Here is a 21419-nt window from a genome sequence, read left to right on the forward strand (position 1 = left end):
CTTTGTAGCCTGATGAATTTCCTGGCTCTGTGGCAGAATGAGGCAAATAGATTTTAAATATTTCAAAGCATTTCTGAATAAGATACTGGGGAACACGCTCCAGATTCTATTATATTCCACAGATGAAAACAATCTTTTCCTTGTTCCTCTGGCTTCAAATTCTTTGCCTTTTGGCTAATTGAAGAAAGAAATGATTGGATTTAACAGAGATAAAAAGTCATTTGTGTTAAAAGTCACTCTGATAACTGCTACACTCCATCTTTCTCCAATGCTGGGGAGCTGACACTGGCTGGTGTAAATAAGTTTTGTCATCCAGTAACCTAGGGTTGAGAACACAATGCTGGGTCCCTTGATTTGCTGAAGAGCGATGATGTAAAGATGCCCCTAAATACTTTGTATCTCACAATAATATCTGGAAATAGTGGTATAAGCATATCTCAGAGTTTATTTCATAGTATAAGAAATAGAAGGTATTAGCATATTATTACATGCAAGCCCTTGAAATGTCCCAAGGAGGACTTATGCTCAGTTGTAGAATAAGATCAGTTCCCATTTTCTTTCCATTCACTGAAGTTCAAGATCTGTTCCTCAGTTTCTGTTGCTAAAAAGAGCTGATCAGAGATACTGTAATCATTAAAGCACTGTGAAAACAATCATTAACAGTTCTCTGGAAGAATAGCTTTTCCTATTTGTCCTAGAACTGGGAACACTATGCAATGGGGGGATAATTAATTGAAAGTGACTAAATACGTAGTAAAATAAGATACTCCTGGGTATCTCAGACTTTCGTAGATATTTATGACCACTGTCCCTAAGAGAATATTAGGCTTGAACGATCTTAGATTTAGCTGAGGAAGAGCATTCTCTGAATCTTAAGGTAAGTATGAAAAAGCCATTTGTCCCCTGAGATATGTTTGAAAAGGGTAATCCAGAACCATTACAAACTTTTCTCCTGTACAAAACGTCTCCCTGTATTTGAGACATTAGATTGCACTTCAGTGCTTTTTGTAATGTAGCATTAGATAGCATACTCCAAAACACATTATTATTATGATGAAATGTGACGTTCAGCTAACTTTTGAACAAGACATAGCAGCCAAATTGATAGGACTCACAACAGAACTACCAAATATTTTGACAGTGTTTAAGCAGGGTGTTTTAACTCCTTTTCCCCATCTGAGGTAGCTCATTGACTGACTGTTGTGAAGAATACACATTTTGATGAAACTTCTTTACATGATAGTGTTGGACTATATTTTTGGTTATTAAACTCTAATCAAGTTAATGGGGCCTCTAACAGGAATACAGTACAAACCTTGGTGTAATTACTGCTTTACATCCAGTTGGCTCCTTTTATCTGTTTTTTCACATGCTTGTCTCTTTCCAATCTATGTTGTTATCTCTGTTTTCCCCACCTCTGAACTTCCTTCTCTCACAGCTCTGGTAGCCATCAAGTTCCTCCTTCTGCTCTGGTTAGGAAGCAGGGTCCTTCCAGCTGTTGTTCCACCTTTCCAAAACTTTTCTGTATGATGATTACTCCATACTCCTGTCATTTAAGAGCATCTAACAAAAAGATATGAGTAAACACTTAGTAACAGATGGTCAGATATAGTCTGGGAAATAATTATCTATTGTTACATACCTAAATATACTGAACAATAAACCTGGAGACTGTAGATGGCCCCAAGGTATAATCATGGAAAAGGATTTTGCAAATTTTTTCTACTTTCGTTATGCTTTTAATGTTAACACAGACCTTTTTTAAAAAAATTAAAACCCAAATGACAAATACAATGAAGAAATATATGTAGGAAAAAAAAAAAGCAGTGATTAATACATGCTTTGAGCTTATTTTCCATTTAGAGATCAGAGTCAACTGATGTCTCATGAGCAACCAATTATATGATTTTATATACTGAGCCTGTCTCAAATTGCTTAGAAATAAATTACATTTTTCTCATACTTTATAAATTCATTGATCCTGCACTACTATCTCCAACCTTTTAAAATGCCACGTATGTTTGGCTTTGCCATCTCTTTCCATTATCCAATTAACAGCCAGTTTTGATTCCAATCCACTTATATGTGAGATTTGGTGGAGCAGAAGCTCAGGTCTTCAGCTTAGAGAAAGGGGAAAAACTCAGAAGTCTCAATGGCTTTAAGCTTCTTTCTAACTGGAAAGGATAAGGTCTTAACATGAAAGCTTTTGTTGTTATTGTTGTTGGTTTTTTTTTTTTTCCCATAGGGTCTAAAACTGATCCAATAATATATCAGAGCACATTAACATTTTTCTGCCCCATACAGTTCTTAACTGTTTCTCAGAAATTGCCAGTCTCCCACCTTAGTGAATCCTGAATATTAACAGTGTATATATGCTGTCTGGCTTTTGTATCCAATTTTATTCTTGGTTGCATAGATTTATACAATAAACAATTATTCTGATAATTGAAATGTGATATGTGTTTTGCAACTATAAAAGTTAGGATTTTTTAAAATAAAATTGGAAAATAACAGTAAATATCAGAAAACTAAAATTACAAACTTGTGTTTGATTTCCAATTAAAAACTATTCTTTAAATTAAGGAAAAATATGAAAAAAATCATTTAAGAAAGCCAAGAAAATTAAACTATAAAATTAAATAATTTCATTTGTGCTGATATTGATAAGGCATGTGTAATTTAATATGCACTTGTAGGAGAAATGCACAACATAACATATATATGGTCATTTCTGAAATCATACAAAAACATCTGGGTGAAATAAATCCTTGTAGAGTACATTTGAAATATGAATTTTCCAGTAATGACTTATTTGTAGCTTTTCTCTCTCACATCTGATCTGTCCTTCTTCACTACAGAATTTTACTATTATTATTATTGATGTACTTGCAGTTTTTTATTCTTGAGATATTCCAAGACATATGTGACCTTTAAAATAATTCACTTATTTTGAAGGTTGTACTGTATTTATCATAACATATATGAAGCACTTAACATTTAAAATAACTTTTTAATTTTTATGGTTGGCAGAAAAACAAGCAAAAAAAAAAAAGATACTGAACTGAAAGATTAGACATGCCTTAATGTTCAGCATACCCTTAATTTCACCATTATATTGGGTTTACGTGGCAGTGCTTTGGCAGCAGGGTGGCTACAGGAGTGGTCTCTGTAAGCAGAGCCCAGGAGCTGACCCATGTGAGATCACAGCCAGCTCCAAAGCATAACAAGCAAAATTAAGTGTACTTTAAATCAGAAATTAAACAATATCCATTCACTTCATGAGATTGGTCAGAGAAACATGGAATATTTTCAATGACAGCTTTGGTTTCTCCAACAGATTTCTGGTGAGATCCCCTCTGTTTGGGTTCAGAGGTACAGAACTTTCCTTTAAACCTGCCCAGTTCAGTCCTTTACCTCTGGCTATTCTTTCAGAGATGAATTCCACCTAATTATGTACTACAACAATCTTCTCTAAAACTTTCAACAGTTACAACAATCAAGCACAGTCCTTCCTGTCCAGCTGCTTGAGCTCTTTTACCACAGTGGTGAGAACAACAAAGAGGTTCTCTCATGTGTTATACAACCAAAACCGTTCTCATGATAAGAAAGGAGCATCTATTAAGACCCAGAAGCTCAAAACATCCCTATTTCCTCTCGCTGCCTGACAAGAAATGGGTGGATCCATTCCCTATCACTCTGCAGCCACTTGGTAAGTGATAAGGTGGGCAGAGTGGGTTTTTTTTTCTGTCTCCCAAGCCACTGCAAATAATGGATGTAGAGGAGGAAAGGATTAGCAGAAGTTCTTAAGAATTACACCCTAAATTGTTCAGTCTAGGAGAGGAGATTCAGGAATGTGTAGAAAGACTTAAATTATTTATTATCATTATTGCAATGATTTTTCCTGCAGTTCTACTGACTGAAAATGATATCAGAAGCTAAGGCCAGAAAAGGACAGTAAGTTGTTCTCTATTCCCTGAGAAATCCATCACAGAATACATTAAGATGTCCTGGTCCAGGGAATTTCAAAAAATATTTATAGCTGATTGCTTGAAGGGAAGAAAATTAATTCAAAATTGAATTTAATCTGGAAGAAAACTGTCACCGATATCCAGAAATAATAAAAAACAATATTTCAGGAATTCATAAATAAGGGGGTTGCTCTGAAAGTAATGCCTCCTATTTTATTCTGTTAACCCATGATGTCAGAGGCAGATGTTGGAGGGAGAGCAGTAGAGGCTGAACCTTCCCAACAGTATTCCATTTTATTGCTGTGTGACAGATGGAAGCAGAGAAGTCAGACAAAACAGCATCAGACGTGGAATTATACATGAAGAAAACATGCACCACTGAGTTTCTTTACGTAGGAAAAAAAATGACACCCACTGACATTCATTGACACTTGCTAAATATCGACAGAGACCAAACAGTGGATGTGAGCCCAGAGAGGCAGTGAGTGGTGGATCTCAGCAGTACTGACAATGACAGTGGATCACCTCCATTTGTGTAGACTTTTACAAGCACGAGATTCATGCTCTTGTTTATGGTTGGCAAAAAAAACACAGTTAATGATGGTGACTGTTGAAAAATAACCAGTTGTAGCTGAGAATACGCTCTATGAAATAGTGTTACTGAGCTCTTTGTATCAATTGTCCATTCCATGGAAAGAAATAGGAGGCATTACATCCAGAGCAGTCTGTGTAGTGGGAGATTGTTTTAGCCACTTTTTGTTCTTCACTCCAAGGACAAAAGCTTCTAAATATGCACATGCACATTTATTTGAGTTGAATCTCTGTGAACAATTTAGCCTTCTGTTGGTTACAGTTTCACTGTAACTGAAGGAAGAGACCTGCTCTCCTAAATGGCTTGAATATGCCCTTGCGCAAAGGCCAGCATTGTGTTGTCTCACTGTAAAGTCAGGATGATAGCTGGCAAGGAAAACTTACTGAAATAAAACTAGATCTAAACAACCAACAACAAAAAAACCCCACAATTTTCCATATGAATAACCATATGGATTGTTCTGTTCCAGCTCATCATCATCCAACACATTATAAATGATGTAATTTGTAACATAATTTAATACGCTACTCCTTTTACGCTGTGTTGTCTCTCAGAATATATTACAGTAAGTACTCCTTGTTGGATTAAATCTTGCCTCACAACCAAAAAACAGATGAAGCAGTTCGTGTAAGGTGAATGGCATCTGCATGTAAACAAAACACAAGAGGTTCACCACTTCTGTTATTCCTCTGACACCAGCGTTTCTTTATTCATAATCATACCTAGACTCATAATGTGCTGTTCTTTTTCTTTTAATTATCAAATATATTAGTGCTCTAGGTACTCTCAGATAATTATCACCCTCTACAAAATATTTTTTGCACCAGAGCCTTCTGCTGATAGGCTCCAAACAGTTATGAATCCCATAAGTGTTGATTGCGTTTGTGAGCAGGAGCTTGGAATACCATTATAGCAGACAGCTAGGATATTTACACTTTAAAGCAAGTTATATATTATAAGACAAGCAACACAAATTGAAATTTATTTCATTAGAGGAATTTAACACCAGAAAAATAATGGCACTGATTTTACTTTAGGGACACTGTTGTATTACAATGTGGCTTCACTAAATTAAAAATGTTATCAAGTTGGCAGCAAATTCTGGAATGTATTACTGTGCTAACTATAAAATCTGTTTAATAGCTTAAAGCTCATATATAACAATGGAAAGTTATGAAATAATTTTGTTGTTGTTGTTTGATTTTTTCCTTAAAAGAAAAAAAAAGAATACACACATGCTTTAATTCCAGGAAAGATTAGAAGACAAACATTCTTGAAAAAGAAATAAAAGAAATACATTCTGTGAATAATTTAATGATCCAGTAACACTGCTGCTGCTGCATTTTGCTTTTACTGTTACTGGAATTGTGTATTGATTGGAATATTGAAATGCCTTAAAGCATCCACATACTGAACTATGAATATTTGTAATTCTGTAAAAGAGATGCATACAAATGTTTGAAATGCTTTATTATAATTTATTTTTTATGAGTAGGAAACTGCAAAGACCATTCTGGAACTTATGGTGTGGAGAGAAAATAGTCATCAGTATGCTAGATTTTAACTGAAGTTCAAAATCTATTTGACAGTTTCCTATTCGCTTTCATTGGTTCAACCACATAAGGAAATGAGATGCCTGTCAAGAGCTGTCTCAAAGATATATCTTGAATACCAGGAACATATAGTGGAGTGTTTCCTCCTTATCAGCTTCTTCTTTGTAAAGACTTACACAAGGGATACTCCAAAAGTAATGTCTCCTGTTTTATTTCATTGGCCCACAACATCAGAGGCAGATGTTGGTGATATGGCAGTAGAGGCTGAACCTTCCTGACAATATTCCAGTCCACACTCTTGCTGTGCAACAGAGAGCAGCACTAACAAAATTGGAGTCTGGCATGGAAGCGCATATGAAGAAAAGGTGTGTCATTAAATTCATCCATGTGGAAAAAAAATGACACCATTGGCATTTGTCAATGCTTAATGAACACTGATGGAGACCAAACAGAGGATGTGAGTACAGTGAGGTGGTGAGTGGTGAAACACTGTAGAACAGTGTGGCACCTCTGCTGCTGTAGATTTTTCTGAGTGCAGCATGAAGGTGCCTATTAATGACTGGTGAAAATACACACCCAATACTGATGGTTGTGTTGAAAATAGTATTTTGTAGCTTAGCATGTGTTCTGTGAAATAGTGTTATTGTGCTCTTTGTATCTGTTGTAGTTTCCATAGAAATAAATAGGAGCCATTACTTTCGGAGCAAACCACAGTTATGTGCCGTAACATACACATGTGGTAAAATTTACCCTACCTGAAAAGACCATATAACTATTCATTGTCACTCTTCAGAGACACTCCTCATTTCTAAGTGCCCAGAAGATCAATGAGTGACATCGTGCATTAAAATGTTAAATTCACCATGTCAAACACAAAAATAAGAAACCACCAGTCTTAATTCACATGCTCTGCATTGCACGTGTTAAAGTCCATCAAGTAACCTAAACAAAATCTGTTTACAGAGAAATAACACACACACCAAAAAAAAAAAAAGAAAAAAACAGCCTGGCTTCCATTTGCCATTTTAGAGGCTTTCTATAAGTCAAAATTTTAACTGTCAGAGGCACATCCCAGAAACCCCAGAACATCTCAGATGCTTGTGAATGCCTACGTCAAGTCACCTGAATTGCTTTCATTGCATAAGCATCATGGGATAGTCTTTCTTTCCATCACCATATACTCATTTTCTATTTAGTATCATGTATTCATAAAGTTACCTGGCACTATCTATTATAAAATTCTGCTTTTGTATATCTACAGTGGTATTCAGCTTTAGAAAAATTCAGCTTCAGTGGCTATCTCAGGCTCTGTATGCAAAGAATTTCCGAACATGGCATACTATATTGACAACCAAAATCACCAAATCACAGAGAGACCTCATTTTTCGCATATTTTAGATATCTATCACTTGAGAAAAATCTATCAGTGGCACAATTTTGAATGTAATATTGTGCCTCTTGCCAAATTTGGTTAACTTACAGATCCTTGTAAAAGGGAAAAGTCTGATATATTAAATAAAGTCTTTTGATGTGTAAAAGAGACTCTCTCTACCCTGAATATGTTTCAGTTCTCCCCAGAACATAAGAAGTTTTCACCTGATTTAATATAGGTCCTAAAGTTCAAACAAAGATCTTTGCTTATGCTCCCAGTAGACAGCCTGGGAAGACGAATGAAGAGGATGTGAATTGATCTGACTTTTTACGTGTGTGTAAAAATTATCTGCTGGTCTAAAAGCACCAGCAATCTGATGGAAGCAAAGCAGAGGGAGGTTAGAATGATTCCATGGAGCCCAGAAATTTCATAGCGAGACCTAAAGGACAGAATGGGAGAACACTTCTAATTCCCTTTTGAGAAGCTGCTGACCAATGAACTATAGGACTGGTGAAGCTTGGTGTTCCTTTAATTTCTGTATCTACAGAGACCCCAGCTCAACTCCATCTCCTTGTCACACTCTCTAGACTCTAACAATCCCTGTACTTGCTCTCAGCTCTTTCTTGATCTGCCCCAAGGACTGCAATGGTCCTTTGGACAACTTCTAGAGAAAAAGCTATGTAGGGAAGCAAAGGTGTCAGTGAGTTCATATTTCCAGCTGGTCCTATGTGGTGAGTCAGTGTATACAGATTGCTTTTCTGTCAACAAAGGAGTTAGCTCAAATTTCACATTAATTTTTCCAAAACATGCATCAGCTTGCTTTTTTTCTTTGAGAAAAAAAAAAAAGATTATTGGGAATTGGGGAAATACATTTAAACATCACAGTAACAAACTTACTGGAAATGAAATTTTTGCCACTATTTTTTCCTTGGAAGCCTTGCTTAAAATTATAGCGTCAATATGTAGCATATATTTTATCAGAGAGTAAATTAAAATAGAATATATAATATAGGTACTATAACACTAAGATATTTCTTAAGATACCATGACTTTAACACCAATATTAAAAATTTCTTAAAATTTTTAACCGCTGGATACTCAGCTTTCCAACTGGACTTCCCTTTACCCATATGTCCCATGAATAATATGGCTATATAAAAGCACAATGGAGAGAGGAAGAAAAAAAAACCAAGCAATCATTTTCTTATGCAAGTTATTAATTTCTGCAGAACAGAAAAAGAAGCAGAATATATATAATTAATAAAATGTAGTAGACTCCTCCAAAGGTTTTGCTGTTATCAAGGAAGCTGATCCTACAATTTTCTGCCATGAAGCACGTCGAATGCTAAATGTGCACTTTATGCACATGAATAGTCCCAGAGGAGCCTGTGTTGTTTGTTTTTTTGTTTGTTTGTTTTCTGTTTGTTTTTGGTTTTTTTTTGCTTGTTTGCTTTTCTCTGGATTAAAGTCATAATTATGAGCATTTTACAGCCCTGAGCTGTGAATTAGTGTATCTTTTGGGGGGTACATAGGGATAAAAAAATACTCTAGTCAGGAGAATTAGAATAAATCTCCAGCACATGATTTAGTTTGCATCTCCTCTCCCAGTGCTGATATGACTAGTAAAAAGAGATATACAAAGAGGAAAAAAAAAAAAAAAGTAGCCCAGAACACCCAGCAACAACCTCTAGAGTACACTGCATGTAACAGAAAGAAAAGAGTTCCTTGACGGCCACTATTACATCTGAGTGTTCCCATGTTGCCTTTATAGCTTCATTCCAGATTACTCAGTGGATTAGATAAGAAAAACAGGCTGTTTTTGTAACCCTTGCCATGCTGTGAGAACAAAGCTTAACAAGTGTTGCAACTGTTTTGAGATGTTCCATTTCTTCTTCTCTCAAATTTATGTGAGCTTGCAAAATTCAGTGCAAAGTCAAGTAAAAAGTGAACAGTCTTTCTTTCCTTCATGTGAACATATAAAAATGAAGAGGGAAAATTACCCTGGGAAATAGACTGATTTCTAGCCATTTGTCACTATGTTAGGCTTGTCTTCATGCAGTGAAAGAAATCCCTTAAAGAGTTGAACTGAGATGCTAATGACAGCAGTATAGGATTTACGGCCAGGTATTGACAGGAAGCACAAAAACTATCCAAAGCTACAGATGATTTATGTGGCACCATTCCCTAGCAAGTGCAAATGCAATACATGTAGACTTGTAAGAATTATGGCTCTTAACAACACTTTTAAATACTGATTTTAATTGGTAGTATGTTAAATGCATTTCCTTAATGAACAATAAGAAGAAGATAGGAAAATGTAATGAAAACATGCAGTATTAATAATAGAAAGTGCACAAAGGGAAAAGATCCAATACCTACCAAATAAATGCATGAAATGTAAAGAGCATCCCAGCTTGTTTGCTTTCCTACTTCACCCAGGGAAGACCAAAGACCACAGTGACAGCAGCTCTGATGTGTGTTGGGTTACCTGATACCTCAAGGTGCAAAACACAGAGACATCTTTAGGTATGAGCAACCCTTGGTCAACCTCCCCTTGGTTCTCTCTTAAGCAGGCCTCTTTATAAAGAAAAGCCACTGTAATACAATGAACTTCCCTGTTTCCAAATGTTGCAAAAGTAACTGCTATGTACGTAGTAGCACTTTCCTTGAAGACATGCAGGTAGAGAAAATTTTTTATAGCACAAGTAGATCAAATCTATTTCTGACGAATGTTTATTAGGAGAGTTACATTAGGAATGGATATATGCTAACCAAAAAAAAAAAAAAAAAAAAACTAAAAAACTCCCCCCAAACCACATAGTCTAGAAGACTACCACCTTGCAGAATGATTTCTTGGTGTGTTGAACAATATTAAGCATAACATACTTTAAAGTCCAAGTTAAATCTTTCAGACCAGCAAAATCATTCAGATGCTTCTCTGTGCAAATAAAGTACCACAATAAATATCAAGAAAAGGAAAGATAATACAGAAAGTGAATACAGACTAAGGAGATAAAGAAGATACAGAAAGAAACTTGTGATGGCAAAAACACACTCTTTGAGGAAGGATAATTTCAACCTGTGTTATCTGCAAGAGCAAAAACTCTTTGAGTCATCTGCAAAGTCTTCAGCCATTGGTCAAAGTCTCTGAGAAAAGCTTGAATATTTTGTCTCTTGTACATTTGAATAGTTATGTATCTTAATTGAATTTAACACAAAACCAGAACATCAAAGTTCAGACCCAAAGGCTCTCTGCAGCTCTTAAGGCTAAAGCTGTTTCTGTCCCTTGTACTTGAGCAACTTAGGATACTGGATCCCAAAAGAAATAAAGAATAACATCAATCACTAACAGTAAACAACAATACCTTCACCTCTTCTTTTCAGCAGCATCTGAGGATTAATATAAGTCAGAATAAATTACAAACCTGTTCACTTATTACTCAAGATGTTGTTTCCACAAAACACTCACCCCCCACTTTTCTTTCTCCACAAGGTATGGGCCTGAGTTTATCACCCTGCTTTTCCTTACAACCGTCTTCTTTACAGATTAAGAACAGTGAGCCGCAGCTCATTTGAAATCAATAGTATTTTTCAAGCCCTTAAGTATATTCATTTAACCTAAGATTATCTCCCTAGAAGTCAAAAGTCTAGTTGACATCCATTTATTGTCCATTAAAAATCACTGAATAGATATCTTAAGAGGCAGGTCTGTTCCATCTTAGACAAGGTATCTAAAGGAAACAGGACTGACGACGTCTAGACATATGCTACTCTTCTCTGAGTACAGAGAGTTCATGAAAAAAAATAGTGAAATTTTCATGATTCAGAAAATCTGATTTCAAGATCTCATTCAGTTTCAAAGTTCTACATAAAGGCAAATAAAAGCAACTGGATTTGACTTCCTGTATGGTAGAGTACATCACTATATATATATATATATATGTATATATAATGTGTGTGTATATATATACACACACACACACAAAGACTTCAGTGTAAAAAATAATTTTGAACTTCAAAAAATCAAAATATTGCCTCAAACACATCAAAACTCTGTTTCATGCTGTTTAAAAACCCTCTCTGTTCTACACTTTCTTTCGTAACACCGTAATATAACAGAAAATGCAGCAATGAACACATAGTAACAAACTCCTAGGCTACAACAAATGAGAATTTGCTCAAATGCAACAGAATGAGGCACAGAAACCACAGAAACAAACGGAAAAAAAAACCTACTTACCCTTGGAAGGCTTCAGGCATACAGTGATCTGCAACAAGATTCCCTTGCTTACACTGACAATCCTTAAATGAGGTCTGGGAAGGGTTGGATCCTGGCTCCACACCTTCCAGTCACTCAGGTTCATTGCATGCACCTGAGCACCCCGGGGTTGGCCCTGCCTTCCCACCAGATGCTCAATTACTATCTCAAGCCATGACTTAGCATTTCCACTGCACTCACTTAAGAATATAATTTTTCAGAGGAAAAAAGAATTTTACCAGCATTCTCATAGAACAGAAAAATAATACTCCACCAGTTTTTAGCAGTCACTTATTGTTGTGTGTGATCATTTACACTTCAACTGTCGTGAAACCATTCTTATCATCAAGATGTTAATTATTTTCATTTCTTACAGCTAACCAAAGAAATACAAAGAGGCTGCTACTGATCAGCTTGTGTCTTATTTAGAAGTTATTTAATTTATATTTACAGCTACTCTCTGCATATGAATAGCATCAGTGCTATTTCCAGTTCTTTTGACCTGTGCTGTACTTGTTTCATTTTAACTTAGACAGGGCTGTCCATTTAGGATAGAAACATTCTGATTTATAATTGCTACAGAATTTTATACAACAAACCACAATAGATATGTTGGAGACGACCTCCTTGCTCTCATTTCAATATAACTTGAAATCGATAAAAACAAGACTAATCACACAGATGAGTTTGGATTTACTCCTGGATGGTATTACTTATTCTTCTTAAGCTAGGAGAAGAACAGCATAAAGGTCTGATCTCATGATATCTGAGGTGGATGGCCCAACCCTGGAGATGTTCAAGGTCAGGATGAATAGGACTCTGAGCACCTGACTGAGCTGTAGATGTCCCTGTTCATTGTGGGGAAGTTGGACTAGATGGCCTTTAAAAGTTCCTCCCAGCTCAAATGACTCTAAATAAGTTCTGCATTGTTTTAAGTCTATGAACTGGTTTTGTCTCTGTCAACAAGAAGCTTAAACAACTGATCCCTTCTTCCAAATGTGTGTTATAGGATAAAATGTTTTTTCAGGGAAGTTCAAAAGGCTGTCAAGCAGGTTAAAAAGCAAAATAAAACATGTACGCACATCCTGTTCTAGACTGGTAATATTTTTCTTTTAAAACTACTTTTCTTTTCTTTTCTTTTCTTTTTTTCTGGAAAGGATGTGGCCAATACCTGTAATGGCTGAAAAGGAAATACTCGTTCTAGGAAATCTGTTTTCATCTTTCAGAAGTTCCAATACAGTGGTGTCATCTCTTATTTGAAAGTGGACATTACACATATCGGGAAAGGGGGAATTAAAGAGACTCTGAATTTTTCAGATTTCTGTGGAAAAAAAAATTATACATTTTAGTTCCTCACATCTGAGATGTTTAATTTCTTGTTCAAAGCCAGATGAATACAAAATTGTGCTGAAACGAGTAACAGAAGACACTTCATAGGTGATACTGCACGTAGCTTTGATTTGGCTTTTTTCCTCAAAAATATGGATCTCTTTCTAAAATCAGAGATCACACCTTGAGTTTCCAAAACTCATTATCAACATCTGCAAATGCATGGCAATTGTGCATGGAAAATCTTTAGAATATCCAAGCTCACAAAGGTGCATGAACTATTTTCTTAATTTATATTTCTTCACATCATGCACAAGAAACTGTGAGTGCTTTCCAGCTGTACAATTAGTTATAGCAAGGCATGGCCACTAGAACACAACTACTTTTACAAAGCTGAAGTCTGACCAGTCATAATAAGTGTATTGATCTAGTTTTTCTTTTCCTTGACAAGAAATTTTTAGTAAAAAATGTATTTTTCCACCAGAATATGGAGTACAAAACTTTCATCTGGTTTACCATGTATTATGCAGTTGCCCTGTAGTACAGCAGCTATACATGCCAGGAATGTAATGACATGGTGTTTATAGATTGACTTTTTTTTTTTCTTCTTCCATTTTTGAAAATGAGAGGTAGGTGCTGATGAGAATTTATGCCTTAGAAGTAGTAAAATTCAAATTTAGTTCTACTTCAGGACTTCATATGTATATACTATATATATACAAACGACTACACCACTGAGAAGCATACAATGCATATCCATAAAGTAACCACATTGTTACCCACAGGACTCCCATTAAACATTATCCATATCTATAGGGAACTGAAGCAGATTTTCTTTAATGCAAGAAAAGCCCTTCCGAGTGCAATTAACCACATCAAATTGAATTTTTATCTATTTACTTCCAAAGGATCTGCCCTGTGTGTATTTCCTTGTTTGTGTTCTTTTATGCTACATTGTTTTGCTTGAAAATAATATTGTTCACTTCAACTTTGTTACAAATTACAGCCCTCCAGGGGGATTAGTCAGGAGCCTCCTGCAATAAACCTAAAACAAAGTGGAGGAAATATCAGCCAGTAATTAATCACATATAGCCCTCAAAAAGAGTTTTCTAATTCCTTTCCCACATCTCACATGCAGTCTGAGCAGAGCTGAGTTTATCTGCAGACTGGCAACAGTATACATTGTGGAGGTGAAGAGAAGATAAACCAAGTCGCTTTATTACATTGCTGCTGGCAGAATGAATACCCTGAAGGACTTGAATCAGCTGCTTTCGGCAGAAAGACAAAAGTAGCACTTAAGTTCTTCATCAGAGGGGGGGGGAAGCCACCACAGTTGGAAAAGGAAAGCACTTTAGGTCACTAAAATGTTTGTGCCTACACAATTTACTCAGCAGATTACAGAGAATCTCAAAGGTTGCACTGGAGGACCTTCAGGTGTGTTCTTCATTAAAAGTGATGATGGGTATATACCTTACAGTTTGGCATATCCCCTTGAATCTAATGTAGATAATTCTGAATAATTCTTCAAGAGATGCTCTCTAGGGAGCCAAGTGACTTATTTTACATTCTCACAACCCCAGACTAACAGACACAGAGCTCTTGGAACGAGTCCAGAGGTGGGCCACTAAGATGATCAGAGGGCTGCAGCACCTCTCATATGAGGAAAGGTTGAAGGAAGTGGGCTTATTTAGCTTAGAAAAGAGAAGGCTCTGGGAAGACCTCATTGGGGCCTTCCAGTACTTGAAGAGAGCATATAAACAGAAGGGGAAATGGCTATTTATGAGGGTGGATAGTGATAGGACAAGGGGGAATAGTTTTAAACTGAGACAGGAGAGATTTAGGTTAGATATGAGGAGGACGTTTTTCACTCAGAGGGTGGTGACGCACTGGAACAGGTTGCCCAAGGAGGTTGTGGATGCCCCGTCCATGGATACATTCAAGGCCAGGCTGGATGTGGCCCTGGGCATCCTGGTCTGGTGGTTGGCAACCCTGCACATAACAGTGGTGTTGAAACTAGATGATCATTGCGGTCCTTTTCAACCCAGGCCATTCCATGATGCTATGATGTTTCTATGACTAAATCCCTGTGTTGACATCACACCATGTCAAATTGACACTTAACCCATCTGTAGGATGTAAGGACCTGGCTGATTTCTTTTCTTCTTTTTCCTGTGTGAAGCTACAGGTTGGACTTGACGATCACTGTGGGTCCCTTCCCCTGGGTATTCTGTGCTTCTAAGATTTTCATACATGGTGGATCAGGGGAAGAAAGTAGGCTGAAGCCGTACAGTTAAAGTAAAACAGTGAACACTGTAATGCTGTAATTAGCACCCACAGTACTAAGGGAGACTTGTTTCTGCCAAACTGGTAGGTCATGAGAGAGTAAGAGTCTGTTCTGATCCACTTCCCACTGTCTGAGAATCTTTCAACTGGAGCAGGTATTCATGAATTTGCAAACCTGTTGCTGCAGTGATAAGGTCAGACTGTCACACTGGATCAGAAATGTGGCCATGTACCACTAAAACAGCAGCTCACAGGCAAATGTGCTATATTTCAAGGATCACACGCTTCCACTACCGCAAAATTGCTAATTGCCATCTGTAGCTAGTGGGAGAAACTGGTTTTATAACTGTTAGTGATCATCATGGACTGTTAGTGATCATCATGAAGAGTTACAGCTTAATATTTAATGCTTAGCAGAGTTCACGTGGAAGCACATGTGAAGATGTCAGAATGCCTTTATGAGTATGGACTAAAAGGAGACACAAACGTTGCTATACAACTACTGCAGAGGATCTGTAAAGCCACCAATGTGTACTGGGGCCTGCAGCACTTCTTCCTTGATATAAGTGTAAGGACAGTTCCTAGATATGTACTTTTAATAGCAATGTAAACATGTATCTAAACACGTACAGTGAGCACCCGCCTTTAATTCTGCCTGGAGCAGAAATACTGAGCAATACGCAGTATAAATAGTATACTATTCTCCATCACCACCTTGATGAAACAGCTGAAATTTGCTCTAAAGATATGGAAATCTTGTTTCCTTATGGAAAACAAGAGGCAACATGACTTCTTAAACTATTTTATTATATAATTAGGATACATTTACTCTAGCTTCTTTATTATATTCTGTTTCATACATAATGTTATCTGCTGTTTGGTTGTTGACCAGACTGTAAAACTAAAGTCTTCTACAGCAAGCCACATCTATCCGTGTCTGAGACAGCAGTGCAAAGAGGTTGCAGAATGGATTTTTCTGCCTTAGCTCCCAGTGCTTGGATAGTGATGGCAAGTCCATTTAAGTCTGGTTCCATTATGATCTGACAAAGGTACCCATGTGTGAAAGACTTATACCTACATAGAATACAGGTCTAGGGATGACATAATCTCAGGCTTCCCTAATCACAAAAGAATTTGGAGTTTTCTTTCTGTTTACCGTGCCTTATTACAATGTCTTTCTTGTTCCTTTCCTGGTCTCCTTGTACCAGAACTGAACAAATCAATTAGAAATGTTCAGGACTCCATATAATTCATTTATAAAACAGGAGTGTTCTGTTCATTTCTAACACAGGCATATGCATGGATTACTGAATTGTTTTACAAGCATTATGTAGCACACAATTCCCTTGTTCCAGAAGTTAAGACCTCAGCTACAGACATTTTGTTTGGGACTGAAATTTGGCATGCATTGCTTCATTCATAAGCATAATTCTTTTGGCAAATTGCCTTTTATACTTCAACAAGTCTTCTTTATGAACGTGGCTTCTTACTCTCTGCATTTCTCCTTCACTTTTTTTTTGTTAAAAAGCCTTTATATATATATTATATTTATATATATATATATCCATTTATATATAATATAAATGGAAAATACTTGAGTTGATACTTCTTACTTCATAGAAAGTAAAGCAAAGCCTCTACTTTATTCTTGCTTAATGCTCCAGAGAAAAATGTTTTGCCTTGTTTCTAATCATTCTCAATCTCTGCGATACTTCTTTCCATCTCTGAAATACAGGCAGTAAGAAATCTGCATTTAAATAGTACACATCAATGTTTTAATCCCTCCGTGCATTTCAGTATAAAAATTAAATGTTAATAAAACATTAACCTTTAATAAGAGCCAAACGGCAAATGCAGTTGGACTGTATGCCAGACTGTCCCTTTTAACAGAGAATCACAAAATGGATTCTGAAAAATCCACAAGTGAATTTAGGATTGTCAAGAATCCTGTGTTGTCCACTGTCGACATGTGGGATATTTTTTTGAGAGCGCTTTGGGCTTTCTTGAGCCAAAGAATACTCTGTGTTAGATAGTCTCTATCCCACAAACAGTGAACTGATGCTGGTTCTTTCCAGAAGAAAACAAAAGCATTTTGGTTAAAAGATCTGTTAACATCAACATCCAAAAACCTACAAAGTTTTAGAAACAATATACTGCCTCTTTGTTGGATGGGACACTCAGCAACTGGTCTAGTGGGTGATAGCCCTGCGTATAGCAGAGGGTTGGAGCTAGATGACCTTAAAGACCCCTTCCAACCCAAGCCATTCTATGATTCAAGCAAAAATTGTAATGGATGTAATTCCTGGAGAAAATCAGGAGTCTTGCATGGGGTGAGGCACATTCCCATGACCGTAGAGTCAAATGAGGGTTCAAAGCCACAGCTCTGCTGCTCCTTCAAGCATGGACTGCGTGCAGATTACAGTACAAAACAGTGGGGCTGGGAACTGTTTGAAGCATCTCTTCACTGCTGTCCAACTTAGATTTCATTCCGGCCTGTCAGTCTCTCCCTAATCATTCTAGATGAAGTCCAAACAGGTACCATCTATCCTTGGTTCATGCGCAGTATAAGCTACTTGCATAAACGGGAGGTACTTAGTGATTTAAAACCACATATGCCCTGAGCAATAAAAGGGTTCTCTCTCCACACCAGGATGACAGAAGAAATCAAATCAGGATTCTGAGAAGTACACAGAAATGATGTGGTCCACAAAAAAAAAAATCTTAGGAAAGTTGGATACAAACTGGGGTATTTTTCGTAACACAGTAGTTAGTCCTTCAGGAACTTTTAATGCACTCACTGTGGTATGAGAATTACAAAAGCATTCATACTTGGAGATCAAAAGCAGATATCAATAAAGTAAGAACAGCAAGTAATTGTGCAGCATTGTTTTTCTCTTTTTTGTCAATAAATATCCTTTTTGTCAGAGTTCAAGGACAGTTATAATTACTCTGAGTTACCTAGAAACAGATTTAAAGAGCAAATGGGGAAATTAATCTAACCTTAAGCCACCTAGAAGTTAGATACGCATATCTGAGCTAGTTAATCTGGGTTTCCTTTAAAACCATTGGGAAAAAATATATATATAAATGAACCTCAGATGGAAATTCAACCAGTGCCTGTAAAATCTAAAAAGTTCTACATTACATTGAGATAGACTATCCCTTGGAGGAATACACTTCGCAGCTTGGACTCAGACTTGTAACTTGTAAGCAGTAATAACAGAGTAGATGAAACCTGCTTTGGATTAAAATTTTCTATGAAGTTTTATATAATACTCTTCTCCATCATTTTGCTTCCCAAGTATATTTACACAACAGAATGGACAAATTGTCCTCTTAGCCTATGAATGCTACTTGACTTGTCATAAGAAGTTATTTTCATTTTGCACAAGGCCAGCTGATAAAATCTGACAATCTTGTATTGAGTGTGAAATTATTCATATAACTCCAGGTTTTACTGCTTCTCATGCCATTTTTAATCAAATTCCCTTTACATATTTATTATCTTCCTTACTTGGTGACATGACTCAAAGAATAGAAATCATTACAGAACTGTGGACTAATTTCACCGAACACTTATATGAAGTTTGGCCCAGTATCACAAAATCAAAATATACTATAAAGTAATGAAATGGGGGAAGGTAATCAGACCTAGAATCTATGTGGACCTCAACTCCATGCGTATCTTTAAAAATACTCATTTCAATAAAAAGAAATTACAAAGATTTCAAACATCATCCATTAAAGCTGATCCCTTTCTCAAACTATTTAATTGCCTATTCCCATTCTTTTTACTTTTGTTGAAGGTTGTAAGCACCTATACCATAGCTTTTATCCCAAATATATTTACTTTCGTATCACTGACAGATCAAGAGAAGTGATCCTTCCCTTTCATTCAACATTGGTGTCCCAAGCCATGGCAGGGAGTTGAAACTTTGAAGTGCTTCCCAATTCTAAAATAACACTGAACTTGTTTCTGAACTGAAGTATCATACTCTAATGCTGGATGGTTCATGTAATGAAGGAAATCAATCTATATTGAATATTACTTAGATATAATTGCTGAAAAGGAGTATCACAGTTGTGTAGAAGATCTTTCAGGTTAATTGTGTAGCAATCCAATAACCTGTAAAATGTTTTTCTGTGTTATTTTCTTCTTCATATTTCAAACTCCTGCCAATAAGCATTCAGACAGATGAAAAGAATAACACTGAGGTGGGTACTGTTGTAAAATAAGAAAATGTTATAAACAAATGAAATATCCAGAAGACTGAGTCAAACACGCACAGTGTACTTGACGTCATGAAGGGCCAAAGAAGACAAGTGAACTGAATCCAGGAATCAAATCCTTCCCCAGATCTTCTACTAAAATTATTGACAATACCTGAGAAGCAAGAAGGATCTAACAATTTAAAATAGTGCTGGCTTGAAAAAGAGTTTAATCTTGCTGTACCTAAGAGCCAACGGAATCTTGCACAGATTTCCACAGGAATGAATATCTATCTGGATACACTGGAACTAAAATTAAAAAAAAACTCTCAGAACTATCCTTAAATCTCCTAATGTTTAAATCACAAAGTATTACACAAAGAATGACTACTTGTTGTCTTTACTTTTTCTTCCTGGAGGAAAATGATATGAATTTAAATAATTATGTATATATATACATACACACAAGGTAGCTTTGAAACTAATGCCTCCTGCTTATTTCCATGTAAACTACAGCAGACACAAAGAACACAAAAATAATACTTGATAGAGAAAATTCTCAGTTACAAAACATTATTTTTCAACACAGTCACCACTATCAGCTATGCATTTTCACTAGCAATGAAAAAAAGCCCGCAAGCCATGCTTGTAAAAATTTGCACCAGTGGAGATGTCCAATTGTCACTGTTGTCGCTGCTGAAACACACCACCCACTGCCTAATTGTGCTCACATCCCCTGCTTGGTCTCCAGAAACATTCAACAAGTGTTTATGAATGTCAATAGGTATCATTTTTTCTGCTTGGAGGAATTAAGTGACACACCTTTGCCTCATATATACTTCCATGTCAGATACTATTTCGTAGACTGCCTATCTGCTGCCATCTGTCACAAGGCAACAAAATGTAACAGGATACTAGTGGGATGATTCACTCTCTACTACCATCCCACCAACATCCCTCTCTGACATTGTGGGCCAACATAATAACAATAGGAGGCATTACTTTCAGAGTAGCCCACATAAATTCATATACTCCTCAGTTACCTACAAGCTTATAGAAAAAATAAGCATTTAGTTTAAAAAAAGAATATAAAGTTGAATTACGCTTTTGGCATAATTAAAACATACGACACCTCTATAAAAGAGATAAAATCTCAAATGTTATCCAGCTTGCATGGAGAATTCTGCAGGATTTATGTTTGCTCTTGTCTGGGATTCCAACTTCCCTGTTTTCTCCTGCAGCTGTTCTGCTGAGGATCATCGGACAGTGGTAGCTACCACAGCTTTAATCTCAGTGTTAGGTCTTTTTTGAGTAGGATGTCAGAGCAGCTAAACTCTCACCTGGAGCCATTAGTTTCACAAAACACTGTGAAGTACAGCATGAGTTCAGTGATGAATGTAAGATATATGGGGTAGGGGAAGCTACAGGCAAACAGCCCATTTAATGTATTCAGGAAGAAAATAAATAAACTAGGGAATGAGCCAAAATGAAGAGTTCTGTATCAGATTTAAGAAATCAAACCATTTCAGTAATCATGCTTTGCCTTTTTGAAGCCTTCTGGGTTGGCAGATTATGGAGTTGGAACTGGGTAGGGAGATTACAATGGAAACTAAGCAAATCTAACGGGGCTGCCAGGATTGTTAATGCCAAAACCCTTAATCCAAACAGCTCTGCAGCATTTGGCAACAATCAATTTCATTTGCAAAACAGGAGAGAGAGAAAAATAAAAATAAAAGAGCTGAGCCATTCCATAATTACCACTGAAGACTCAGTTCATAGAAGAACTGAAAGAAGGTCACACCAGACAAGAGGCCAAAACTCACAGCTTCTCTTCTGAGCACCTCTAACTTACAGT

The 21419-nt window shown here is 36.5% G+C and overlaps 1 long non-coding RNA gene across 1 annotated transcript in view; it reads right to left on the reverse strand.

Moving 5' to 3' along the window:
* Positions 1-1343: 1343 nt before the first annotated feature.
* Positions 1344-21419, reverse strand: part of LOC121110647 — a 52293-nt gene continuing 32217 nt past the window's right edge. The window contains exon 4 of the long non-coding RNA XR_005859960.2: positions 1344-1563. This is a non-coding gene — a long non-coding RNA (uncharacterized LOC121110647). The remainder of the gene's footprint in view (positions 1564-21419) is intronic.

The sequence above is a fragment of the Gallus gallus genome, chromosome 4, assembly GCF_016699485.2.
Source record: "Gallus gallus isolate bGalGal1 chromosome 4, bGalGal1.mat.broiler.GRCg7b, whole genome shotgun sequence".
NCBI lineage: Eukaryota > Metazoa > Chordata > Aves > Galliformes > Phasianidae > Gallus > Gallus gallus.